Source organism: Camelus dromedarius, chromosome 15 (assembly GCF_036321535.1).
Source record: "Camelus dromedarius isolate mCamDro1 chromosome 15, mCamDro1.pat, whole genome shotgun sequence".
NCBI classification, from domain to species: domain Eukaryota; kingdom Metazoa; phylum Chordata; class Mammalia; order Artiodactyla; family Camelidae; genus Camelus; species Camelus dromedarius.
Window position 1 is genome coordinate 8,368,668 of NC_087450.1, and position 24,297 is coordinate 8,392,964.

Below are 24,297 nucleotides of genomic sequence, written 5' to 3' on the forward strand. Positions count from 1 at the left end.
TCTCATAGCTCTCTGGGACGCTGTCTCCTAGGCTATAATCCTCATTTTGCCCCCAATAAGACTTAGCCCACAACTCTCACATTGTGTGGTTTTATTTTAGTCGACAGTCCCTAAACAGACTCAGCAGTGGGGCCCTGGGGCTCCACAGGCTTATGGCGCCCAGCCCAGGGGAAGGTGAGGCAAGGGACTGTGTGCCCCCGGGAAGGTGCCCCCTCATCAAGTAGGACTGGACCCTGTAGAGGTGAAGGGTCAGCAATGTGGACAGGGGGCGAGTTCAGTGGAAATGGGAGCAGAGGACGTGCAGACTCCTTCGAGGTCTGCTGCCCTCGCTCTCTGAGGCCCCTCGCTCCCCACCGAACCCCTGCCCTACCCACTTGATACCACAGTCCCGACTCCCAGCCCGGTTACCTCTCACACAAGCACAGCACCCTGACCCCCCTGTCTGCCCCTCCACCTGCCGCTAGCCCACCCACCCAACAAATGGTGCCTGGGATCCTTCACGGAGGCCACTGGGACAAGGACAACTGAGTAACACACATTTCCAAACCATGTAAGAGCTGGGGCTGATGGACACTGGGCAGAGGGCTGGAGAGCAGGTCCTTGCAGAGGGGTGACCTGCAGGTGGTAGGACAGGCCCCGAGAGTGCGATGGCAAAGGTTATGTGTCAGGAGAGGCTGAGCTGCAGGACGCACAGAGCCGGCACCTCCTCTCCTGGGAACACACCTCCTGGCCACACTGCTGTCACATTTGACCTAGTGCCCTGCTATCAGGCTACAGTCCACCCTATGCTTAGGGGACATTCAGCTCCAAGTCCTTAGGGAGCCAAGTGCGTGCACGTGGCTGACATCATCCCAGGCATTAGCAGCTGTGAAGGGTGCAGGTGTGGGCAGCAGTGATGCCTTCTCACAGGTGCCCCTTCCCCACTCGCACTAAGGCACGTCCCAGACACGAACACTGGTCCCCGCCCAGCAGTGGAGAAGGCGCCGTCCTACCCCAACCTCTCTCACTCACTTAGATGTTTGAATGGCCGACCCCAGCAAGGACCGCTCCTAGCACAGGCCCACGGCAGCACAGAAGTGACTTTGCACTTGCACCTGCTGACCACTTCCCAGGCTCAGGGTGGATGCCCTGGGTACACATCCTGCCTGCACCTAACTGCAGGACACCACCATTCCCCCTATGGGCTGTGGCTCCCACAAATGGGGATCCCCAGGGGCTCTGGTCCCCTAGGGTTTGTGGCCTCCTTGCCTTCCGAGGGGCTAGGTCTGCACCGCTGTCTCCCGTGGTCCCGCAGCCTGCAACCCTGGCCCCTCCAGAGAACCAGCTACTCAGGCTGGCAGCCCAGGAGGTGGGCACCTGCTGGGCTCACTCAAAACTTGGAGGATTGCAACGCGGGCTCTTTGGCCTCGGCCTCTCCCCCATCAAGTGTCCCCTGGCTCTGCAGTCCCTGGTGGAGATGATCAGGGAAGCATGCACGGGCTCCTGACCTCCAGCACAGGGACAGGAAGCTTCTCCTTGCCCCCTCCCCCATCTCAATATTAACAGCTTCCTGTCCATTTTCTCATTTAATCTTGGAAATAATTCACAGCTCAGCTCTGTGAAGAAACTGAGGCTCAAAGAGGTGGGAGGATTGCCGGATGCCACACAGCAAAACAGGAGGGCCAGGATTCCAGTTTCTGTTTGTCTCACCACCTCACATCCCCTCCACCTCGCAAAAGCCTACAACACCTGAGCTGTGCAATCAGGACTGGGAATCACAGACCTGAAAGGGACCCTCAAGGATGGTCTAACACCCAGACCAGGTGGAGGGGGGCCTCCCTAAGGCCCATTCAACACCAGGGCAGAGCCCCATCAACAGAGGTTTCCCAGGCCATTTGCAGAGCTTTCCAGGCTGCCCTGCACATCAGCCAAGGACTGGCCCCAAGCAGGACATGTGGGTTGTGGTCTCTGACCGGAGGACCCTCTCTTGCATCTTAGGCACACCCTGACCTGGCAAACGTCAGGGGATCCTTAGCCCTCCTTCTTTCAGTTACACCTCTAGGATACATCCTCATATACCCACAACATCTGGAAGTTCTTCCCCATGTCTGACTGAAATCCTTCCTGCTGCAGGGGACACCTGTTACCATCTCTGCAACACAAGCAGGTCCTCCCTTCCTTGAACACAGTGACCACTCCCACATGTGGGAGACCACTTGCTGCCTCTTGTCTGAACTTCAGAATCTTGGAATACCTGGGTCACGGATCCAGGCCCCCACTCTTGGGCTCAAACCTGAGGAATCTAGGTCAGTGACATCTGCTCCTCCCCAATCCCCAGGTCCAGGGTGACAGAAAGAGCTGGGGCAGGGGCCTCTCACAGCACCAGGAGCGGGGAGCTCCTCCCCGCCTGAGTTGAGGGGAGGTTGTAGGGGGGCCCGGACCCCTCAAATCAGAGCTCCCAGAGAAGAGGCTGTGCCTCCCCCATCAGACCAGGGTTTCCAAGGAGGCCCAGCCACTGCCCACTCCTCTGCAGGTCACCAGTTCCTCACCACAGGCTCCTCCCACCCCACTCTGGCCAAAGCCCCCATGTCACCAAACCCCAGGGACAACCACCTGTCCCTTTCGCTCCACTTCTGAGCTCCTCTTCTGCCCTCAGTCAGCACCCCAGGGCCTGACCCTGAGCTGGGACCTGAGTTTCCTCTGCCGCTCCCCAGCCCTTGGATCCCTTGGTCAATCAAGAATACAGCCAGCAACCTCCTTCCACCCTCATGACACCCCCATCCACCCACCTTGCTCCCTGGACAGCTGGCCTCCCGATCCCACATCCCCCCAATGCCAAGTTGTCCTTCACAGTGTGTTAGGCCAGTTACTGCCATGGTAAGCTGCCCCTCCGGTGGCTGTTTGAGGCCTGCACACCCACCAGCTGCATACCACCCGTGGGTCCTCCCCCCTCTGCCCAGTTCTCCCACCACATGATGGCCTTATGTTCCTGCTGGCATCCTCCTCTGGGAGGGCGGGACCAGGATCTGGCTTGCTCACCCCGCTGCCTGCACCTCAGTAGGGGCAGACTGCCCAGCCAACACTTGCTATGTGGGGACAAGTGAAGCCCTGTGGCTGGGCAGCATGGCCCCTCTGTGCCCCTCCAAGCTGGCAGCAACCTCCAGGAACCCTCCCGCCTCCCTCCCTCTCATGCCCACACACCCATCAGCAACCAGCCTTCATGTCAAAATGCACCGAGACTCTCACTGCTGTTTTCCATTCCATGGCCACCACCCTGGTGGGACCCACTGCCGGCCTCCACCCTGCCTGCCTCTGCCTGTCCCCAACACAGTGGCATCATTGGGAATATGCCAGGACACATGCTCTGCTCAAAACTTTCCTGCTGCTCCCTCCTCACTCAGAGAAAAGGCCATGCTGCCCTCAGGGACCCCACAGGCCCCAGGGACTGGCCCACCTTCTCTGACCCTCCCCACTTCCCCCCTTGAGTTCCCCCATCCAGCCACACTCAGACAGGGAACCCCAGCTCCCTGCGACCCCGCCCTCTGAGAGCTGCCTCATTCCGACTTCAGACCCTGTGTGGGGCCACAGCCTTATCCTGTGTCCCAGGTGGTCACTAAGAGAAGGCAGCCTGGTTCCTGTCACAAGCTGTCAAAGGGGAGTAGCCTGGCCCCCACCCAACCCACAATGGGGCCCCAGTGTGTCAGAGCCTGGGAGGAGGCTTAGCCTGCAGCTCCCCTGCTGTCCTGCTCCCTGCAGAGCTCCCTGCTGGTCCAGCCCAGCCCCATGAGGGCGAACTGGACAGCCGAGGCCACTGCTGGCCACTTAGGGCCGAAGTGCCTCCCCTGTGAAGCAGGCACACACCTTCACCCCACATGCTGTTCAGAGAGACAACAGGGATACAGGCCTCATGGGAGATCAAGGGACGGTAACAAAGACTGTGCATGAAGAGCACAGCCTACGTGTCCTCCCACTGAGCCTGGGCCTTCTGGGCATTCTGGATGCCTCACGCAGGCCTGCAGAGCAGGTGTTATTATAGGACTGTGGGCATCAGGGTCCCCTGGGGTTTCATGGGCTAATTCACACAGCAGTGAGAAGGCCTCATATCTGTCCTCCCACACAGCACAAAGAAGCCAGGGTCAGTGCACCTAGCCCCAGTGAAGGAACAGGGAGTGGGCAAGGTGTCTCTGTAGGCAAAGGCTTCTAGAAGCCCCTCAAAACTCCTCAGCTGGGCCTTTGGGCTCCCGAAAGCACCAATGCCAGGTACAAGTGCTGCTAAATCATGTTTCACACGTCCAGAGTGCCAGCCTCCCACCTCTATTGCCTTCTGACCCACAGACCAAGGTTTGTGCTGGGTTGCCTCCTCCAGGGAACCCACCTGGATAAACTGGAAGCTCCTGAGCACTGCACCTGGCTCTTCCTACAGGTCCTACCCGGCTGCTGGGCTGGGGCTCCCTGCCCGGGTCCCATCTCCCCCAGCAGCTGGAGCTCATCAGAGCTCACAGGTCCCCCCGCAGCCCCAGCGGGCAGCCCCGCCCACACACACCAGCTGGGATGGAGCCGCTGGGGACTCACAACACAGCGCCCTCTCCTGCCTCCAGGCCTTCACCTTGGCCGCCGTTCCCTCTGACCACATCCCCTCCTGTCCCCTGGCTGACTCAGCTTCTTCCTTCAGGGCTCTCCCGAGGCACTGCCATCTCCTGGAAGCCTCCTCAACCTCCCACTCTGTGCCCAGCTCCCCTCTGACCACTAGCCCGTGAGAACCCCCCTCCCCAGACAGGCCCACGCCTGCTTCCCCAGATCAGTGCCATGTCCTCTCTGTTGAGGGGTAGGGGCAATGCTTGTGACCTGAGGGGACCCTGGGGGACAGAGATCGGCCTGACTTCGATCTTGCTGAGTGAGCTGCTGAGTGAGAACCATGCACCCTCAGGCCTTTGTCCCTACCCATGGGGGGCGGGCTCTCCAGGCACTGACGATGTCTAAGGCTCACTTAGCACCCATGGGTCTGTGATCAGGGCCTCAAAGGCTTCTCACATAGCCCAGGATGCCAAACTCCTGGCTCCTACCTGGTGCCGGCCATGCTGAGTCAGAGCTTCCAGCCGCAGGCCTGCCCCAAGGCTGGAAACCTGGCCATCCTCGGGGTCTGGTGGCTCTTCACCTGACCCACCCCACCCACTTGGACAGGGTCACAGAGGCCCTGCAGAAGGGGGGCCCCTCAGCTCCCCAGCCCTGCAAGGAAGTGTGCCACACTGGGGGAGCCAGGGTCTCGACAACCCCAGGGCATCTGCTGACTCCGCCCAGCTCAGAGGTCTGCACCCCTGCCTGAGCCCTTTCCCCTCACTCAGACCTTCACCTGGTGCATGTCTGGCCCACCTCTGTCAGGCCTGCCACCTACTCATGCCAGCCGTGGGGCTTCAACACCCACACCCCATCACGCTCCAACCACTGGCGCAGCTCAACCTCAAGCCGATAGGTCACTCACTCAGCAAGTGCATCCCTGGCCGACCTGGTCAGGCTGCGTGCTGGGTTCTGGGCACCTGCACGGGCGCCAGTAGATCCCAAACCTCCCTACCCCTGCCAGTTCATCTCTGTCCCCTCCAAGACACCTTTCCAGACTGTGTGGCCCCATGAGCTCTCACCTCTGCCCTCCCACCCAGCCCCCTCACCTACTCAGCCTCATTAACTGCCCAGGGTGTGTCCTGGTTCCCATGAGGACGGGGGCTTCAAATTGTAACAGACAAGAACAAATCTGCCTCCACATTGGATCTGCTCCTTTAGTTTTGACCACTGTGCCCTGTTTTCCAGTCTCAGCCTTGCCAGCTCTGCACCTTTTGGGAAACAATGTTGCCTTTAGCCTGAAATAGAGAGAAGAGCCTACTCTGGGGCTCTGACCTTTAAGGATGTCAGCACTTCTGCACTTAGGCAGAGATGGCAAGTTGCAAAACAGAGAATAACCTTTGCTTTGTTGGAGGTTTGCAGGGACACCATGGCCTGACCCACATGGATGGCTGCAAGAACAAAGCATTCCTACAGCAAGAAGTTTGCAACAACAAACCCCACCCACTCTCTCTTTTTTTTTTTTTTTTTTGTATAGAAGGAGCCTGTATTCTGACTGGAGCAGGATGGGTCTCTTAAGAAATTGATCTGCCGTCCTCTCAGTCTGCTGGATTTCCAAATAAAGTCGCTATTCCTTACCCCAACAACTCGTCTCCCAATTTATTGGCCTGTCGTGAGGCAAGCAGAACGAGTCTGGACTCAGTAACAATTTCCCACGAACAGCTCAGACCATCCCCTACACCATCTTAACTGTCACAACAGCCTCCACCCTCACGGTTCCCACTGAAACCACCACCAGTGCCATCACCACCAACATTACCACTGCCACCACCAACATTACCACCTCATCACCATCAACACCACCACAACCATTACCACTGCCAGTGCCCTGCAGCTGCCCTGAGCACCCTGCACCAGGGCAGGCATCCTCCCAGAACTGCCCTGCACCATTCCCCAGCCTGTCCAGCAGATCCCGTGAACTCAGAGCTGTCCACACTCGCTGCTTACCCTGTCAGGCCTCACCCCTGACACTCGTCACTTGTGAACACCCCACTCATAGGACTGCACGCTCCCACCGACACACACTGGGCCTGCAGGGGTCGGAAAACAAAGGGACCAGACACAGCCAGACGCAGCCCCGCAGGAGAATCCTGTGCCCTGAACTCCACCCAGGAAAGCTCCCCACACCCAGATGCCCCCGACCCTGCCACACCAGTGTATCCCGACCCTCAAGCACATGTCTGTGATGGTCCCACCACACAGGACCCCGCCCCATTCCCCTAGACACCAGGGCCACCACTGGCCCAGCAGCAGCAAACAATGCCCTTCAGCTAGCATGGGAGAAGTCGGGCTGGGAACTGGCTGACTCTGACAGTGAGCTGGACACCCTTCCTCTTGTCCCCCTTGGCCTGCCCCTTCACTGCCCTCTCTAAGGAAACCAGGGACAGGGATGGGGCAAGGGTGTTAAAGGGCCCAGGACATGCACTTGGGTGAGGCCCCCAGGGAGGGAGATGGGCCTGGGTCCTGAGCGTCCCCCAGGACAGCTGCATCCAGCAGGGCTGGGGTCTGCCCAGGCAGGGAGAGAGCACAGACTGGCATGACCCATGGGGCCACCCTGGGCCTGGCAATGGCACTCCGTGCCCCAGTCTCCTCAGCCAGCCGGCTCTAAAGGTGCCTGGAGTGGGATCAGGTTTTGAGAAAGGACCCACCAGACCATGCGGGAAGGTCACACCTTCCACCACCCAGTCCTAGTGTCTGCTCTGCCAGCTCAGTGAGGGTGCCAAGTGCCCACTAATTAGGGAAACCCCAACCCAACGGAACAGGAGCCGCTTACAGGACTTCTGAGAGCCTTTATGGTTGCCAGGCACGTGGACCCAGGAGAAGATGACACAGTGGGTATGGAACTCTGCCCTTCCTGGAGCCCACGTGGGATCAGTGTCAGGCAGAACACCTCCTGAAACGCTGGCATAGCATGATGAGCACCGTGGAAGGTGTCTGGCCCAGGCCTGGCCTGTACTGACGTCCCTATGCTGGGCCTCACCTCCACTGTTTTCAAGTGATGGTACAGCAGGTGATTTCGAAGGATCTTGCCAGCTCTCACTTTTGTGCTCAATGTAACTCTGGGTATTCTTTTTTAAAATAGGAACTGCAAAACCCATGCAGCCGCCACGAGTGAAAGACCCAGCGAGCTGTCCGAGCAGAACCACAGGACTGAACTCCCTGGATGTGCTCCTGGCCCCCCTTAACCCTGGCACCAGTCCATCCTCCTGGGCCTGTCCTCCACCCACCCACCCAAACATCTGGGAATTCTGCAAAGATCCCCTTTCCCTCCCTAATGGCCCCGCTCCCAAGGCCCTCACTGCCATCGGCCAGGCTGGTGTAGGAGTGTTGTGGGGATGGGGCCGTGAGTCCTGTTGGGAGAAGTCACCTCATGTGTACTCGTTGAGCACGTGTGTGCAAATGTGTGTACAACTAGGGTGACAGGTTCTGTCTCACTTTTGTGAGACACTTTTGTGCTGTGGGTGGAAACCTCTGACTCAGACTTTCCAAGACAAGCATGTCACATGGCTGACAGTTGCACGTGGCTGGAACAGGGGGCTGCCTTCCAAGCACATGACACGTGCATAATTACATATGAACGCGCACAAATGACTCCAGATGAGACATGGGATCATGGCTCAATGTGTGACCAGGGTCAAGACGCAGAGTGTGACCAGTGACCAGGACCAGGGCTCAATCTGAGTCTGGAATCTAGGCTACATCAGTGACCAGGGACAGAGTCATGGATCACGGTCATGGATCAAAACATCAAGTACTACTCAGATGACAGTCACATCACTGATGGCACTCAGCCCCCAGTGGCCCCCCCACACACACAAAACTCTGGACACACGTGAGAACCCTTCTCATCCAAACACACAAACACAGGCCCAGACAGCACAGACCCAATCTCTGAACTCACTGGTGGAAGCAGACCTGGGGTCCTGTCCCTGGTCCCCACTTCATGAAACGCTTGATTCCTCTGAGCCTGTTTATGTGAGGAGTGGCCCCACTTGGGAATGGACAGGGTTTCTGTCCAGCAAAGAGCAGGGCAAAGGAGAAAGAATGGGGGAGGGGAAGCGACAGCCCCCTCCCTCCCCTGCCCAGCCCTGGCCTTTGGCCCCATGCTGTCCAGTTCTGGATCAGATACCGCAGTCCTCATCCTGAGCTGGACCACGGTCCTTTCTAAGCCTCAGCTTCCCCAAACGTAACAGGCATAGTTAACCAGTCTCCTAAGGCCGTGCCCAGGACTGAATAGGGAGCTTGTGGGCAAAATGTGTTCTGGGGCACCTTCCAGCTGGCCTCAGAGCCCTGGGCCCAGGCACAGAGACCCTAACAGTGTCATCCACTCAGAGATGACCAGGGGTGGGCAGTGGGTGGGCCCCCCACACCTGAGGTGGAGGCCATGGCCAGTGGTAAGCACCTCATGGACCTGGCTGCAGCCTACTCCCCATCACCTCTCTGCCCCCACCCACAAGCAGGCTGACTCTGGTCCCGAGGATGGGAAGCTGAGGCTCCCAGAGGGTGGAATCTGCCCCAGGTCCCACAGTCTTGGGGACTGCGAACGTCACACTCACTGGGCTGGCCAGACTGCGCACAGCCTGCTGCCCTAGGGGCCAAGGGGCTGGGTCCACATCTCTGGAAAGCAATTTACCACCAAGATCTTCAAACTGTCCAGGGGACTCAAGGCCTAAGGAACAATCCGAAATGTGAGCAGAGCTGTCTTAGCGAGGGTGCTGGGCCACTGGGTGAACGGGCATCCCCAGTGCACTGCAGGCAGCCTTTGAACAGCCACTGGGGAGGGTTTCTGGGCTGTGGGGAGGGGCTTGTAATGACATCAAGGGGCCACATTAAACGGACCTGCAGCCACAGTGTAACCTCCCACTATGGCTAGCCTGGGCCCTGAGAGCACTTGGGCCCTCTTTCTTCCTTTTTCTTTTTTCAACCTTTTTTGATACTCCACTTTGAACAAAGAGCTTGCACCATGTGCAAAACCCAGAGAAAAGCAGTTGACAGCAACCAAAGCCAGAGAGCCAGTTTCCCAAGGCTATGGGGTCTGCCCCTGCTCTCCCCAAGCCCAGGCCCCTGCCCCAGCCCATCCTCACAATCCCAGACCCAGAGTTGGAAAGGGCAGTGGAGTCTGCCATATGGCCCTAGATACTTCCACCACAGGGCCTTTGCACTGCCTGTTCCTTCTGCCAAAATGCTTGTCCCCAGACACCCGGTACACAGTACTGTCAGGCCTCTGCTCAAGCACCACCTGAGAGAGGCTTCTGTGAACCTGCTCTGAAAGGCACCTCACCCCACCTGCCACTCAGTACACTGGCTCCACTTTTTGGCCTGTGCCATGACCTGACAGTTTCAAAGGGAACTATACGTTCCCACTTTCCTGTCTCTCCTCGCTGGGGATCAGAGGAGGCTGAGGTCTTGAGTGATTACTGACCACTGACAAGGCAGTCTTCCTAAAGCAGTGCCTTGTCAGTGATCAGTAATCACTGAAGACTGGATGGGTGGGTGGATGGGAGGATATGTGGATATATCGATGGGTGGATGGATGGGTGGGTGGATGGACGAATGGATTGAGGGACTGGATTGGTGGATGAGTGAGTAAATGGGTGGATAGGTAGGTGGCTGGATAGCCAAGGGAGTAGATGGATAGAAGGTGGGTGGGTGGATACCTGAGCAGGTGGACAGGTGGATGGAGGATGGATGGATGATAGTCATCCCTCCCTGACAAATTCCATAGTTGCTGACACACAGCACTACAAACTGGCCCCACGCCCCTTGCAGCCTCCCCCCCGCACCCATCCATCCTCCTCTCCAGTCACATACTCATCCTGGCCTCACGTTCCTCCTGTACCCTCTAACTTCCACACCTTTGCTCAAAGTGTGTTTCTGCCTAAAGAGCTTCCTCCTGTTCTCTGACAGAAAAACACAGACTCCTCTAGGGTCAGCCACTGCGGGAGCCTCCCTGACCTCACTTACACACCTCCGTCACCGCACCACACCCAGCAGTACGGACTTGCCACACGTAGCCCCCTGGCCCACAGGCTGGCCTGGGGACTGGTGGAACCAGGGATGAGAGAGGTGGCTGGTGACAATGACATGCAGCTCATACAGACCCACCCCAATGGACACCAAACCTCTAGGGAGGAGGCCCAGCCACCACCAGGGTGATCTGGCCCATTGGGACCTGGTCACTAAGTTCTCTCCCACCATCACCACAAATTCTGACCCTCCTCACTTCTGGATGCTGCCCCCATTACAGGGCTTTTGCACAAAAACTCTTCCCTGTTACTACATAGCTCTCCACCTGTCTCTTTGCTTCCTTGTATCTGGGTGGACACCTGGCTCTGGGCACCCACGCAGGGCCCTGTAACTCTAAATCACTGCCTGGTCAGTCCAGCCCAGTGCCCTGTCCCCCTGGTTCCCGCTGCTGCAGCACCTGGCCTGGGCTGGTGCTACTGCCTGACAAGGAACTAGCCCAGAGCCCCAGGAGCACCCCCATCTGCTTCCCATCTGATCCCTCGGGGCCTCACCCTGCTGCACCAGTTCTTGGCGGTGCTCTTGCAAAGCTATACCACCTGCATGTAACCTGGCCGGTGTTGGGGGGACCGCCACACCCCTCTGGATCCCCAACTGTGGACTTCCCTGGGAAGGGTGGAAGCCAGCTGGGTGGGATCCTGCTGCCTTAGACCCTCACCTGGGCAGGGAGACCATGCAGGACAGACAGAGTGGGGGAGTCAGTGGCCCCCAAACCTGAAGTCTGCGCACCTCCCCTGCTAGGTCGGCCTCCCCCCGAGGCCCGAGGCCCCAAAGACAAAAAGCGCAGATGAACTTACAGGTCAGTTTTGGGCCACGGACTACAAGTCTGGTTGGTGGTGTCCTGGGAGGGAGGGGGAGCTTTCAGGCCACCTGCCGGCCCCACGGGCCCCACCCAACCATCACTGCAGGGCCCACCCTGTGCCCGGCACTCTGCCTACCCTCTTCCCACAGAGTAAGAGTTTGAGGGGGAGGAACTGAGACCCAGAATGGGGAAGGGACTGGCTCAGGCATCTAAGCCTTGCTTTGTGGCCTTGGACAGCTCCTATCCCCTCTCTGAGCCCAGATGGAGAGCAGGAGCTAAAGTCCAGTTTTATATGCCCTGGTGGCCACTCCAGTGTCTGGATGACCTCAAAGACCGCCTCCCCGGGCAGTCCACACCAAGCCTTTGCCAGTTGCTTCTGGGCCTGGAAGATAGAAGGGGTGGGTGCCATCTCTTACAGGTACCAAGGACTTCCCACATCAAGAAAGTCCTCTGCAGTCCCCAGTCATGGCCATGGCTGACTTACATCCACATAGTGTGCCACTGGGGACACAGGACTGTCAGAGTACAGAGGGCAGAGGAGGACCCTGGAGAGATAGGCTGGGCTGGGTAGGAGACCCCTGTCCCAGCCTGACCATTATCTGGTTGTTTGGGTAGTCGATAGAAACACAGCGGATGTAGGTGGGGGCTCCCAGTAGGCGATTCCCTCCTCGTCCAGCTCACAGCGTAACAGGATGAGGCATGGGGAGACGGCGGGTCAGCTCTGTCTCCTGATTCGCAGGTGGGTGCCCACCTCAAGCACAGGAGTCCCACCCATGGCTCCCAGGAACAAGCCCCTCCAGTTGGAACCCTTAGCACCAGAAGCAGACACTTGCCCGTGGCCACAATACAAACGACCCAGCACAAGGGACAGGCCTCCCTAGATGTCTTTCATTTAAAACAGTTCTGAACAAATGCTTCATGTCGGGCACTGCACCAGGTCCTGGGACATGGCAAGAGCCACACCTTCAGGGACCCCACCTGCGTGGGGGCAGAGACCTTTCCTATCCAGAGCTCTGGGGAAAACCAACAGCCGGGCAGACCCTGCTCAGCTCCACCCATGGGGGCAGGGGACCCGATGGCCTGGGTGTGCCGCAGCAGGTGCCAGGCAGCCTTGGGGCCAACTGACGTCAGGTGTCCACTGCCTTAAACACAGGTACAGGCTGTGACCCAGAACTTACTCCCAGGGAATCAGGCACACTTGCGCACACACACGGCGGCGATGACCCTAGGAGACTGCCACAACCCTGTCACCCAACAGAAGCCACAGGGCAGGACAGGACCCTGCTCTACTGCATGGTACACAATCAAAACGAGGGAAAATGTGGTTGTACACGCAGACAAAAGGCCAGACAAGTCACACCATCCCACGACCTGGGTTTTCTTCATTTTACTTCTGTGGATTTGCAACACGCTACCCAGACGCACACTGTTCTATAAACAAAACACGGTGGGGGGGTTGCAACCACAGCTGGGAACACACAGCCCCCCTAGGGGGAGGGTCCCTGGGAGGACAAGGAACCCACAATACACTTGTTTTACAGAAAGTAAACACAGGCTCAGGGAGGGTCACTTCCTGAATGTTGCACAGCAAAGACAACTCCAAACCTGCTTGCACTCTTCAAATATGAGGGGCAAAGGACATCAACGCACTGATGTGCCAAGCCCCTTCTGGGAGCCCGCTCTGCCTTTTCCACACCTCCCATCACTCCACAGGGCTGCACGGGGATTAAGACACCACATTCACAGCTGACTTCCCACTTAGTGGTCCTGCAAGCCCATGGCTACTGTGTTAACGTCTCTGTGCCTCAGTTTCCCACATGTCAATGGGTGGCTCCATGGGACACTGCACTAAAGGACTTAAGGCGCTGGTTCCTGGTGAACTCTCAGGACACGGTGGTCCTGAGCCTCCGCCCCACCCCACCTGTACAGCCCCGGCTTCAGGGCCCAGGCTTCCTGGGCATGGTATGGCCGTGTGACCTGTGCTGACAGCCCCTTGGGCTAGCATCTCAAGGATAGGAGTCCCCCACGACACCGACCCCTCAGTCCTCACCTGTGGTATTGTGAGGACACCAGACTGCGGCCACCTCTCTGGCCAGGATCTCCTTCCAGAGCACAGCACCGAAGCTGTCCTCGTCACAGATCTCACAGGGCTCTGCCCAGGGGCCGGGACGTGAGTGGGGGTGGGGACAGGAAGAGGGGTGGAGAGCTGGCAGCAGGGCCAGGAAGGCCAAGATCCCTCCAGGAAATCCATCATCACAAGCGGGAGTCATTTCCCAGGAGAGCTGAGCCCCAAGCCCACCCAGTCTCTCAGGAAGCCCCTCCCCAGAGGCCAGCGATGGGGTGGGGGGACACTCACTGGGACACCATCGGGTGCTGCATTGCTGGTGCTCATCTTGGGGGCTCTGGCCGGCTGCTACCCCTAAGAAGGGCCCTAATCAGGCATGCTCCCCCTGCTGTATGCCACCACCACGTGACACTGCATCTGCTCCCCGATGCCCAGGGTGCCACTTCCATCCACTGAGGGCTGCCGCCATGCATAGAGGACAAGGAGGATGCAGATACTGGAGCCACAGGGCAGCTGACACAGGGACAAAGGAGCAGGAAGCCATGAGAAGAAACTGAGACCCTGAGAGTGGAAGCAAAGCTCAGCTTGATACAGGAAAAAACAAATGCTTCACATGCACTTGATCCCTCATCATCACCCCCCTGCCCCAGCATCCCCAGGGGCACTGCAAGGTCCCACAATGAGATGCCACGTGGTCTCGCCCCTCCCTCGTGGTTCATGCCCAATAGGTCCCCCACCCACATGTCCCTCGGCAAGGCCCTGCCGTGGGCACTGCTGCAGGAAGCAGTCTCAAGTTTCCACCCCGTGGCCCTTGCACTTGGTGCCCTGTACGAAGGCCCACTGTACTCCCGTGTGCCCTGCTGCCACCCGCGGAGCAGCTGGTGGAGCACGGGCTCCAACTTGTCTTTCAGGGGAGGACCCCTCCCAAGCACGGATCTGGGACAGAGCAGCCCGGCGGTCAGGAGGCGAGTGTGGGCCTAGATGGGATTAGCAGTGGGGTGTGACGCAGAGGCCGGCTGGGCAGGGAGGGGCAGAGGTGCCGGGGAAGTTGGGGTCCGGTGCCCACCCCACTTCCCCCTGGAGGCTCGGTGCCCTCCAGCACTGTCTACAGGCAGCTGGGCCAGGGTCTCCACTGGCTTTGTGTCCAGGTCCCCAGTGTGGGGGCTGGAAAAAGAGCTGGAGCCCCAGCTAGGTCTAAAGAGTGAATGAATGAATGAAGGAAAGACACCCCACCCATCCCAGTGTTGCCTTACACAACAGGGTGATGGGGAGATGGGGTTGAGGATGGTGCTCAGGCTCTGTTTCCTGGGCACAGGTCCTCGCACCCTGCTGCCCTCTCCCTGTGGTCCTCGGTCCAGTTTCCTCTGAGCATCGTCTCCTCATCCCGCTCCTGCCCCAGCCATGACCTGTGCGCTCGTTCTCCCACGCCCCCCAGGGACAGCACGAGTGATCAAGCTCTCACAGCTGCTGGCTGAGCACCAGGCTGAGCCTCCCCGACACCCAGCAGACTGGCTGCTGAGGGCCTCCAGGCCCCTCCGGCCACCCTCCTTCAAGCCCTCTCCTGGGTCTTCTCCATCCTGGCCCTCTCCCCTCAGCAGTCATGACTTCATTCCCCCAAAGACCTGAGCCCCTTAGTAGCCCCAGTGCCATGGAGGATACGATGAGGGACAGCCTCTAAACACTGAGGAGCCATTGAGGAGTTAGGAATGGAGAAGCCTCACATCTGGGGCAAGCACTCCAGGCCATGCTGATGGGCTCGGGAAGAGGCTGCTTCACCCAGGCTTTCTCTCCGAAGGCCACACTTAACCCAGATCACTCCCTCTTCAAGGGACCCTGGTGCCATCATCCTCTTTATTCTCAGGATCGCCCTGAGGCCTCCACCCTCCCAGCAAAGCAGGGTTAGGGTGAACTCAAGGGCACGCAGCCTCACCAAGCACCTACTGTGGGCCAGGTTCAGGCCGGGCCAGGCACCCTGCATGTGCTGACATGGCACCAAACGTCGTACCAGGAACGAAGGAGACGGCACTGCCAAGGCCCAGCTCCAGAACCTAAGCTACACCTCGGCCACTGCCCCATGCCACCTACTCCACTGGGACTGGAGCAAGGAAGCTGGGCTGCCTGAGGGCAGGTCACACCTGGCCTGGCAAGAGGGTCCCCAATGCCACTTGGAGCCTGGCTTCTCCGTGGCCCTGGGAAGCAGACCCACCTCCTGGGGTGAGAATGAGGATGGCACAGATCCCAGAGGGTGGGCTCTGAAGCCAAAGGGCCAGGTTCACATGGTGGCCCCACACCCACCATCATGGGCCCGTCAAGTACATCCCATCCCAGCCTCACACCCATCATCTGAGGACGGATTGATGCCTGAAATGGGAGATGACAGATGTGGACACGTTACTGGGATCAGAGTTGATCCCAGGGAACCCACTTTGATGGCCAGCAGGTGCAGTGTCCAGGTGCTCTCCTCTGGAGAGGTCTGCTGGACAGGTGCAGAGTCCCCTCCCAGCGGTCCCCGTGCCTGTTCTGGGAACCAACCATCAAGGGGGTCTGATGAATGAACTGGTCACTAGGAAGGGACACCACTAACTCCCCCAATTTGGAAGGCAGGGCTCCTTCTCCCTGCTGAGTTATGTGGCAACCGAGAACTCCACACCCCCCACGCCCTTGCAGAAACTTCTCTCCTCTCAGAGCCAACCCTCCCACAGGTCCCACTTTCCCCTGAACCCAGAGGCAGAGTCCCTCTGCCAGACAAGGGACGGATAGAAGGGGTGGCTCCAACCTTACTGGGGTGGGTGTGCACCGTGCTTGACCCCTGAGCTTCTAGCTGTGCAGTAGAGGCCCAGGGAGGACTTGCCAGGGAGGGCCGCGGGCGGGGGCAGGGCTGAGCTCTGCATGGACCCTGACTCTGGGGGGGCCAAGGGCCTGGTTCTGAGCCCCATCCTGGGTCTGGACACAATGCCTTGTGATCCCACAAGGGAGGCCTCTCTGCTCTCATTGTTCAGATGGGAAGATGTGAGCCTGTCCACGTGAAGCAATGCCCTGCCTCCCCTATTGAGGAGGGGGCCGAGTGGGATGGGGCTCCACACTCTTCAAAGAAGGTTGCTCCCACCAAGGTTGGCTCTCTGGGGAGCAACCTGGGCAAGGGAGTCCTGCCTCCCCCCTGCCCCTGCTCCATGCTGGTCACCTCAGTACACAGAAGCCTTGGGTCTCAGACCATCCAGGAACCAAATGTTCACTCCACGTACAGCAGAGACAACTGAGACTCAAAGAAACATGGTCCAGACAGCCAGGAGGGTCTGCCCTGGAGACAGCGTGGAGGCCCAAGTCTCAGAAGACAGGTGAAGCCAGGGTCTCAAGGATACTGCACAAATAGGACTTCACTCTGAACTGGGAATGTTGTGGAAGGACCCTGGGGGCCAGGGGCAGGAGAAGGGGAACAGACCAGGGCCTGGAGGAAGGCAGGGATCCCCAGGACTGCCTCCATGCCCTTGGGAAAGGGTAGGGGAGAGGCTCTGAAGGTATGAGAGCTGAGGCTACCCAGACATCGGGCCTTCAACACTGCCACTTCGCTCAGGTGACCTCAACAGCCCATGACCATCCCTATTTGGGAGATGCAGACAGAGGCACCAAGTTATCCACCAGGCTGACAAGGAGAGGAGCTGGGATCAAACCCAGGATCAGATTCCAAGTGCTCTGCTCACTGGCCCCCAGACTAAGGCTGCCTGCCAAAACTGACCACAGGGTCCTCCGCCTGGCACTCTACACCTCAGTGGTCTCCCTGCTGAGCCATCCCACCCCATCACACTGAGATAAAGGGAAAGAAGCCTGGGATCCAGGAGACAGGACTGGAAGCAGGGCCAGGGTGGGCACATCCTGCCCATCCCCCTTTTGCTGCCCCAGCCCAGGTCCCAACTGGAAGCCTGAGTGACGAGGAAACTGGCAGTGGGTGGGAGAGAGAGGATGCCCCTTGTTTCCAAGGCAACTGCTGCAGCGCTCAGTCTTTCAGGATAGACTCAGGTTAGGCCTCAGCTGCTAAAACACCGATTATTTCAGGGCTGGTTACCTTGGTAACTCAGGTGGTGAGGATGTGGTGGGAGGAGGGGGCGGAGAGGAGGGATCAGATCAGGATAGGCCACGCAGGGGGCCAGTGGCTCACAGGACTGCCCGCCCCCCAAGCCTAGACATGACCCTGGTCACACACTGAGTCTTGATCTTCACCACAGACTGACTTCTGATCCTGGACACAGGGTGCTTGGCCCCAGTAATACACAAGCCCTGATTCTGGTCACAGACCACCCCCCGACCTTGGCTGCACCTTCACCACAGAGCGACACTCAACTACCGGTGGATGCTCTGCATCACGTATGGAGCCCTGATCCCAGAAGCTGACTGCCCCCTGACCTTGGCCACGCTCCCATCATGGAGGGACACTCAGCAAGTGGTGACTGCTAGTTTTGTTGTCATTGTTGTATCTTTAACGTGTGTCCCACTCATAGCTGACACTTGACAAATGTTATTCAGACTACTGCATCCACAATGGGGGACTGTCCACAAGGACTCCTGGGGCCCGCAGTGCTGGGCAGAGGCTCTCAAGACCCCCTTTGCTGGGTGGCCACAGGGCTCCTGGGCTGGGTGGGCTATTAGGGGGCAGCAGAGCAGTGGGCAAGGCTGGGGGTTGGGCTGCCCCTCTCAGGCCCAGACAGAAGCAGCCATTCTTCCCTGGCTCAATGCCCCCTCTGTCTGTAAGCCTCATTTCTGTCTCATTACTGCATTAACAGAGCCAATTAATGGTGGCCAGGTAGCCTTGGCCACCTAGGAGAGAGGGCACATGGTGAGGGGGCTCCCAGCCTCCTTCCCACCCTGATGGCCCAGCCTGGAGGCTGTGGCCTCCCTGGCCCCTGTGGCCCCAGTCGGCCAGGATGAGGGCCCTGCGAGAGGCCTGCATCCTGCTAGACCTTCCTGCTTCCTGGACAGAGCTCTCCTCAGCCCAGCAGGTGGGGCAGCAGAGGCAATGGGTCAGCCCCTGTCCATTCCTGCCCTGCTCTCGCCTACCAGGCTGGTTCCCTAGGCATCCAGGGCGTGGTCCAGAGCCTCTGAAGTTAGGGCCTGTCCTGGGGCAACGGGACTCCTCCTCAGCCCCCTGCATGGATGTGCAAATGAGGACCACAGGGGACAGGACCTCTCTCTGAATTCCCCCACACAGTCCCCAGTACCCCCTACCCCAGCACCCATGGGTCCTGACTTGGCCCATATGACCAGGGGTAGGAAAATGCACAAAAGACTACCATGAGAGAGAGAGGGACATGGAGCTGAGAGGCCAGGGGAGCGGGAGAGTAGCTGCAGAGATGCTGCCAGGCAGAGACAAGAGGTAGAGGACAGAGGACAATTGCTCTGGCCCAAGAAACACTTCCCAGCCAGATGCATGATGTAGCTATGTCACATTTGGACAGGCCAGGCGGGGGCAGGCCTGAGAAAGGGCCATGTGTTGGCCTGGGCCTCCTGCTGGCTCCCAGCTGGGCTACAGATGGAGGGACACGTGACCCAGCCTCCCCTAACCAGGGTGAGGGGCGAAGCTCCCTAGCACAGGCTCAGCCAGCAAGAACTGGGGCCGGGCACCTGCCTAGCTCAGCTACGTGTCTTCTGAATGACTGCTGGACCTCTTTAGTCTGCGTGCCACCCCACCCTGACATACATGTGCACACACACACACTCCTCCTACCAGTAAAGTGCAGTGCAGGAGACACCACGGGCGGGACAACCAGGTGACAAGAGCTGGTTCTGCCCTCTGTCTCCCCCTTACAAGCTGTGTAACCCTGGATGCTGCCTTAACATCTCTGTGCCTCATTCCACTACATAAGCATTAATCCAGGGCCTCCTGTGTGCCGGGTTTCATCAGCCAGCAGGCAAACTCCTCTGCCTTGTTGGGGGCTACATCGTGGCAGGACAGAGAATAAGGGCACAGGAATTACCCGGTGTTCACAGGCGATGCCATGTGGGAGGAGAAAGAGACAGGGTGCAGTGAGAGCATGGCTGGGGCTGCTGCCACTTGAAGCAGCACGGTCAGGGGGTCAGGATGGCCAGGGCACAACAAGCTGAGGGAAGGGGCCCTGTGGGTGTGCGGTTAAGAGTGTCCCAGCCCAGGGAACAGCCTGTGCAAAGGCCCTGCGCAGGGGGCCGCCTCACTGAGGAGACATCCCCGGGCTGCTGGGAGGAGTAAACTGGTTGACAGGCGGTGCTTCCTGCACAAAGGAGACACTCAGATGTGGCTGCTGTCACCACCACCAAGATCTTTACTTCAAGGTCTCAGAGCATCAAGGCATTCGGAGTCCCAGGCACGCACATGGGGTCTGAGCTGCCTCTGGGCCGAATGATCGTGTCCTGTCCTGCAGCCGAGCTCCCCACTTTATATCGTGGCAGCCTCAGCCCTCAGGACCTGCCAGCCATCTTCCCCCAAGGCCCCCAGCCCTGCCACACAGCCTTGACATGCGCTTTGTCACAACTGCTGAAAACAGCCTACACACACACAGTCACACGATGGATTCGAGTACCTCCCACGCTCACAAACACAAAAGAACGCAATGCACACACGTACATACTGACATGCTGGAAGGGGGCAGGCGTGATCGTGTGCACACACGTGCCCCATGCACTCAACACATGCACACACACCCCTTGTACACACTCCACCCTGAAGGAAGGAGGAAAGCTGCCCCAGCCAAGGTGGCAGTGACCTCCATCTTGCCCAGCTCGAAGATCTGCCCTCAGGCCTCCAACCCCAGTGCTGGGGACCCTGATACACGGATGCAAGATTGAGATTTTCTGATGTTTCCTGGATGCCACACTTGCACCCTCTTCCCGGGGTTTTGGCCACCTCTTTCCTCATTTTCTGATCCTCTCCGGCACCACGCTGGTTCATGTTTCTCACCCAGGGTACTCGGACAGGGGCCGTGAATAGAAACAGGTCCAGGATAAACAACCTCCTTTGTAACTTCACTTAGCTTATTCTGTGCCTCTACAGATGCTATTCTGTGGGATCCATGAGTGCCACTGGCTCAGGAGAGGCCAACGGCCGTGGACAACATTACCTGGTCCCGTGATGACCTGCTGGCAGGAAAGCCCAGCCCAGACTGGCCCCTGCTGCCCTCCCAGCCCTGGCTAAGGCCCCAGCCTCCCGCAACATCCTGCACTTCCTTCAAAGGGGGGCTCCCCTCCCAAGTGTCTGCAGGGTTCCCTACCTGCCCTGCTGCCATGGACGCCCGCCCGGGGTCCCAGTTCACAGATCATGCCCTCCTGAACAGGTGCCCCACTCACCAAGGACACCAAACAGCTAAGAAGGTGGACTGTGCCCCCAACCCCACCTTGCTGGGACCCGCCCAGCACACTGGTACACCCACCTTTCCCTCTGACAGCCACAAGGCTTGCCCACACCTCTTTCAGAATCTTAAACACAGGCACCTGAGCAAGTCAGCCCGGCTCCAGATAACATGCAGCCCCGACACCAGGGAACCCCCTCACCCCGCACCTGACACCTGCTTCTTGTGTTTGGGTGTTACCGCCTCCTCCCTCCCCCGACCTGGAAGGCAGCACCAGGACACAAAGGACTTTCCTTGTACCTCTTCACTGTTCTTAGTCCCTGGAGCAGAACACCTCCCAGGATCTGGGGAACTAGCTGTAGGATAAGGATTTCTGCGGCCACAACACAGGCAGCCCCCAAACGGCATCTCCTGACCACACAACCCGAAGGCCAACTCTCATTCTGCCCCCATGTCCCAGGAAACCCCTGCAGGCCACAGCAGCCTATTGGCCCATTAAAACCGTCCTACCTGCAGAAGAGGAGGGGCCTTCCACCAGCCAGAAATGAAAAACTCCCTCATCTTGGGAGAAACCAGACGCATCCTTCCCTGCACACTCAGCAAGCACCTCCCAGTGTGCCGGCACCACGCCCGGCCCTGGGGGCCTCAGGCAGGCACCCCAGGTCCCTATTCTCTCAGTGAGCCTGCAGAGAACTTCTCAGTGCAACTGGCTTCTCCAAGGGAGTGCTCAGGGACGGGTGGCCAGGGCAGGCCTGAAGAGGAGATCTTCTCCCCCGTGCCCTCTGCCCAGAATGCTGCTCTCTGCACCTCTCCCCAGTGGTCACTCACCTGGAGCGCATCCCCACCCCATCCTGGGTCAGGCTGGTGAGGCAGTTCTCAGGAACACCAGCCAAGTCACGGGGGTTGTGGTTGCCCATGACCAGGTGTTCCACAGAGAAGCTGTCGCTGGGGTGGGAAGGCCCCGCCCTGGGGCCCGGTGTCATCTGCTGTCTCTTGATCTGCAGGAACTGCTTACTGGCTTGCAGGAAGGCCAGGGGCCCCGAGGAATTGCAGAGCCTCAGCACCTCGTCACAGTTCTCCAGGCCCAGGTAGCTGGGTGTGGACTCCAGGAAGGATTCTAACTGGTAGATGCGGACGCAGGCGGGGCTGCTGCAGGTGGGCACCTTGGCCACCTTCATGCAGAGCTTGTAGCGGTGCAGGTTCGGCTTGCACAGGGTCCAGGAGCAGCACGAGGCATTGGCAGAGAACTCAGTGGCCGCCAAGAAGTACCCAAAGAACTTGCCCTGCACCAGCATGGGGCACAGCCCACCCCAGGACGCACATTCATCTCTGAGGCCACACTTGGCTGGCGCCCAAGCAGCAGCAGCAGCAGCAGCGGATGGAAAACCCACAGGGCGCCTGGGGCAGCGGCCTGGCTCCTCATCCTAGCTGGAGGGACTGCCAAGGTTCCACAGGCTGAGCAGGCAGGCATGGGCCAGGCTTTGACATGCCAGGGTCTGGCGGCGAATAGGGCCAGGCCGGGCTTGGGCCAGGTTGCAGAGCTCTGAGCGGAGGCAGGAAGAAGAGAGGGCTTCAGGCGACCAAGGGGCAGCAGTGGCTCCTAACATCCGGGGACTGGACGCCAGTCTGGGGCTGCCAGCGGCGGCTGGAAGAGAAAGCAGAAGAGAGCACTATCAGCCCCGTGGGGAGGCTGGGACTCGAGCATGCTGGGGGCAGTGACAACCCCGAGCTTGGGGCCCTCACACAGGACCCGGGCCTGCTCTCAAACACCTGCTCTATGCACCTGTCTGTCACCTGCCAGTATGTTCACCTGCAGGGGCTGGAGGGGCAGGAAGCCAGGGGCCCAGGCACAACCTCTCCCACATAGGCCTGGGTAGGAGTAGTGGGCAGCCCCAGACAGGGCTGCAGGCCACATACGCCTTGGCTGTGCCCATCTGGACAGACTGGCATGGCCCCTCTGCTCTGGGCCTGCCTGCAAGCCCCGTGGTGACCATGGGGGTCATTCCCATTCTGGGCCTCTGTGGCCTCTCTGACCTCACCCCTCCCCAACCCCATCTTTCAGGGAAGGATCTGTAAACTCAGCCAGAGGAGAAAGATCATTCCAGCCATCCCACAGCCTCCCTGCAGCTCCACTCTCTGAACTTCAGCCCATGTGGGTGCAAACTCCCCTCCCATCTCTGCCTCCTCGCATAAAAAAATGACCTATTCATTGGAGGATGAAGGCAGGGTCAGACCCAGGTCTCTGGCCGTGACTTTGACATCCAACTGCCTCCTCTCAGCACCCTCCCACCCTGCCCCCTGTCACAGGGCCACACAGGTGCCCACATCAGCCTCCCATCTGCAATCCTGCCAGAAAGCTCCCTCCTTTATCCCCCACCCAGATCCTCCTGCAGCCACTGAGTCCAGGCTTCTGCCTGGACGGATCCCTGCATCCTGCCTTGGCAAAGTCAGCAAGGTTGCACTCCCGCATTTCATGGTGAGGAAACCGAGGCTCAGGCAAAGTCACAGTAAGGAGGCTTGAGTACCCACACCTGAACCCCACAGACTGACCCCCATCTCGTGACCCTGGGGTCACCTGCCCTGCTCGAGGAGAGGGTGCCGGCTACGTGCCAGCCACTCACACCCAGGGGAGGGTGGCAGCTCTCGGCCCAAGTGAGCGGGGGATGCAGTAGAGCTGTCCTGGCCTCAGGAAGCCAGCACCGCCCTTCCTCGATTCGCCCCCACGTGAACCCTGGGAAGTTCCTTCTGCCTACGAGCCTCAGTTTTCCTACCCTTCCCAAAGCCCCTGGCCGGCCACCACCCCACACAGCAGCAAGGCCAGAGGGCAGAGGAAGGAGACTGAAGTCTGTGCCCCAGAGCTGGCCCAGCCTTGTGGTGTTGGCACCTCTGCTCTGCATACCATGCACACACTGGCCGCCTGCCCACAGGGACTCCTTGCTTCTTGCTGCCTGGGCCTAGCTGGCCAGCGACATAAGGTCGGTCACTGTTCTGCAGTCCCCTCCTAGCGTCTGTCCTGACAGGTCTGTAGGCATGGCAAGAGCTGGATGTGGGCGGCCTCCGGCTCTGGGCCAACGGGGCCAGGACGGCTGGACTTGAGCTGCCCCTCTTATGGCTGTGTGGACTCGGGCCTGTCCCTCACCTCCCAGCCTCGGTGTCCCCATATGTAAGGTGGGAGTGAGGCTTCATGCAGTCAGATAAGCATTAAGAGCTTGACCTGCTGGTTTACCCAGAGATAGAGCAGGAGGGGACCTCAGGGGGAGAAAGGCTGGTTGGGGATGCTGGCTCACCAGGGGCAGCCCTGTGGGGGGTCTTCAGTGGCAAATGTTCATGTCTTCTGAGGAGGCAACTTGCCAACTCCTCATGCTGCCCCTCCAAGCAGTACTGGGCACACTTGCACTTGGCCCCTATCACTGGGAAGCCTGTTCTCCTGCCCTGCCTCTGGACCATTCTGAGGACACTCTTGGTGGTAGGCAGAGCCATCTGCCCTGGCCTCCTAATCAACA

General features: G+C 59.1%; 1 protein-coding gene across 15 annotated transcripts in view; it reads right to left on the bottom strand.

The window, feature by feature from the left end:
- LOC116151746 (coiled-coil domain-containing protein 144A-like) overlaps nt 1-24,297 on the bottom strand; it is a 120,720-nt gene that overhangs the window by 87,100 nt on the left and 9,323 nt on the right. For all 15 annotated transcript variants that reach the window (XM_064494334.1, XM_064494326.1, XM_064494329.1 and 12 more), the window contains exon 5: nt 21,623-22,439. The gene's annotated coding sequence lies outside the window, so the exon portion shown is untranslated. The remainder of the gene's footprint in view (nt 1-21,622; nt 22,440-24,297) is intronic.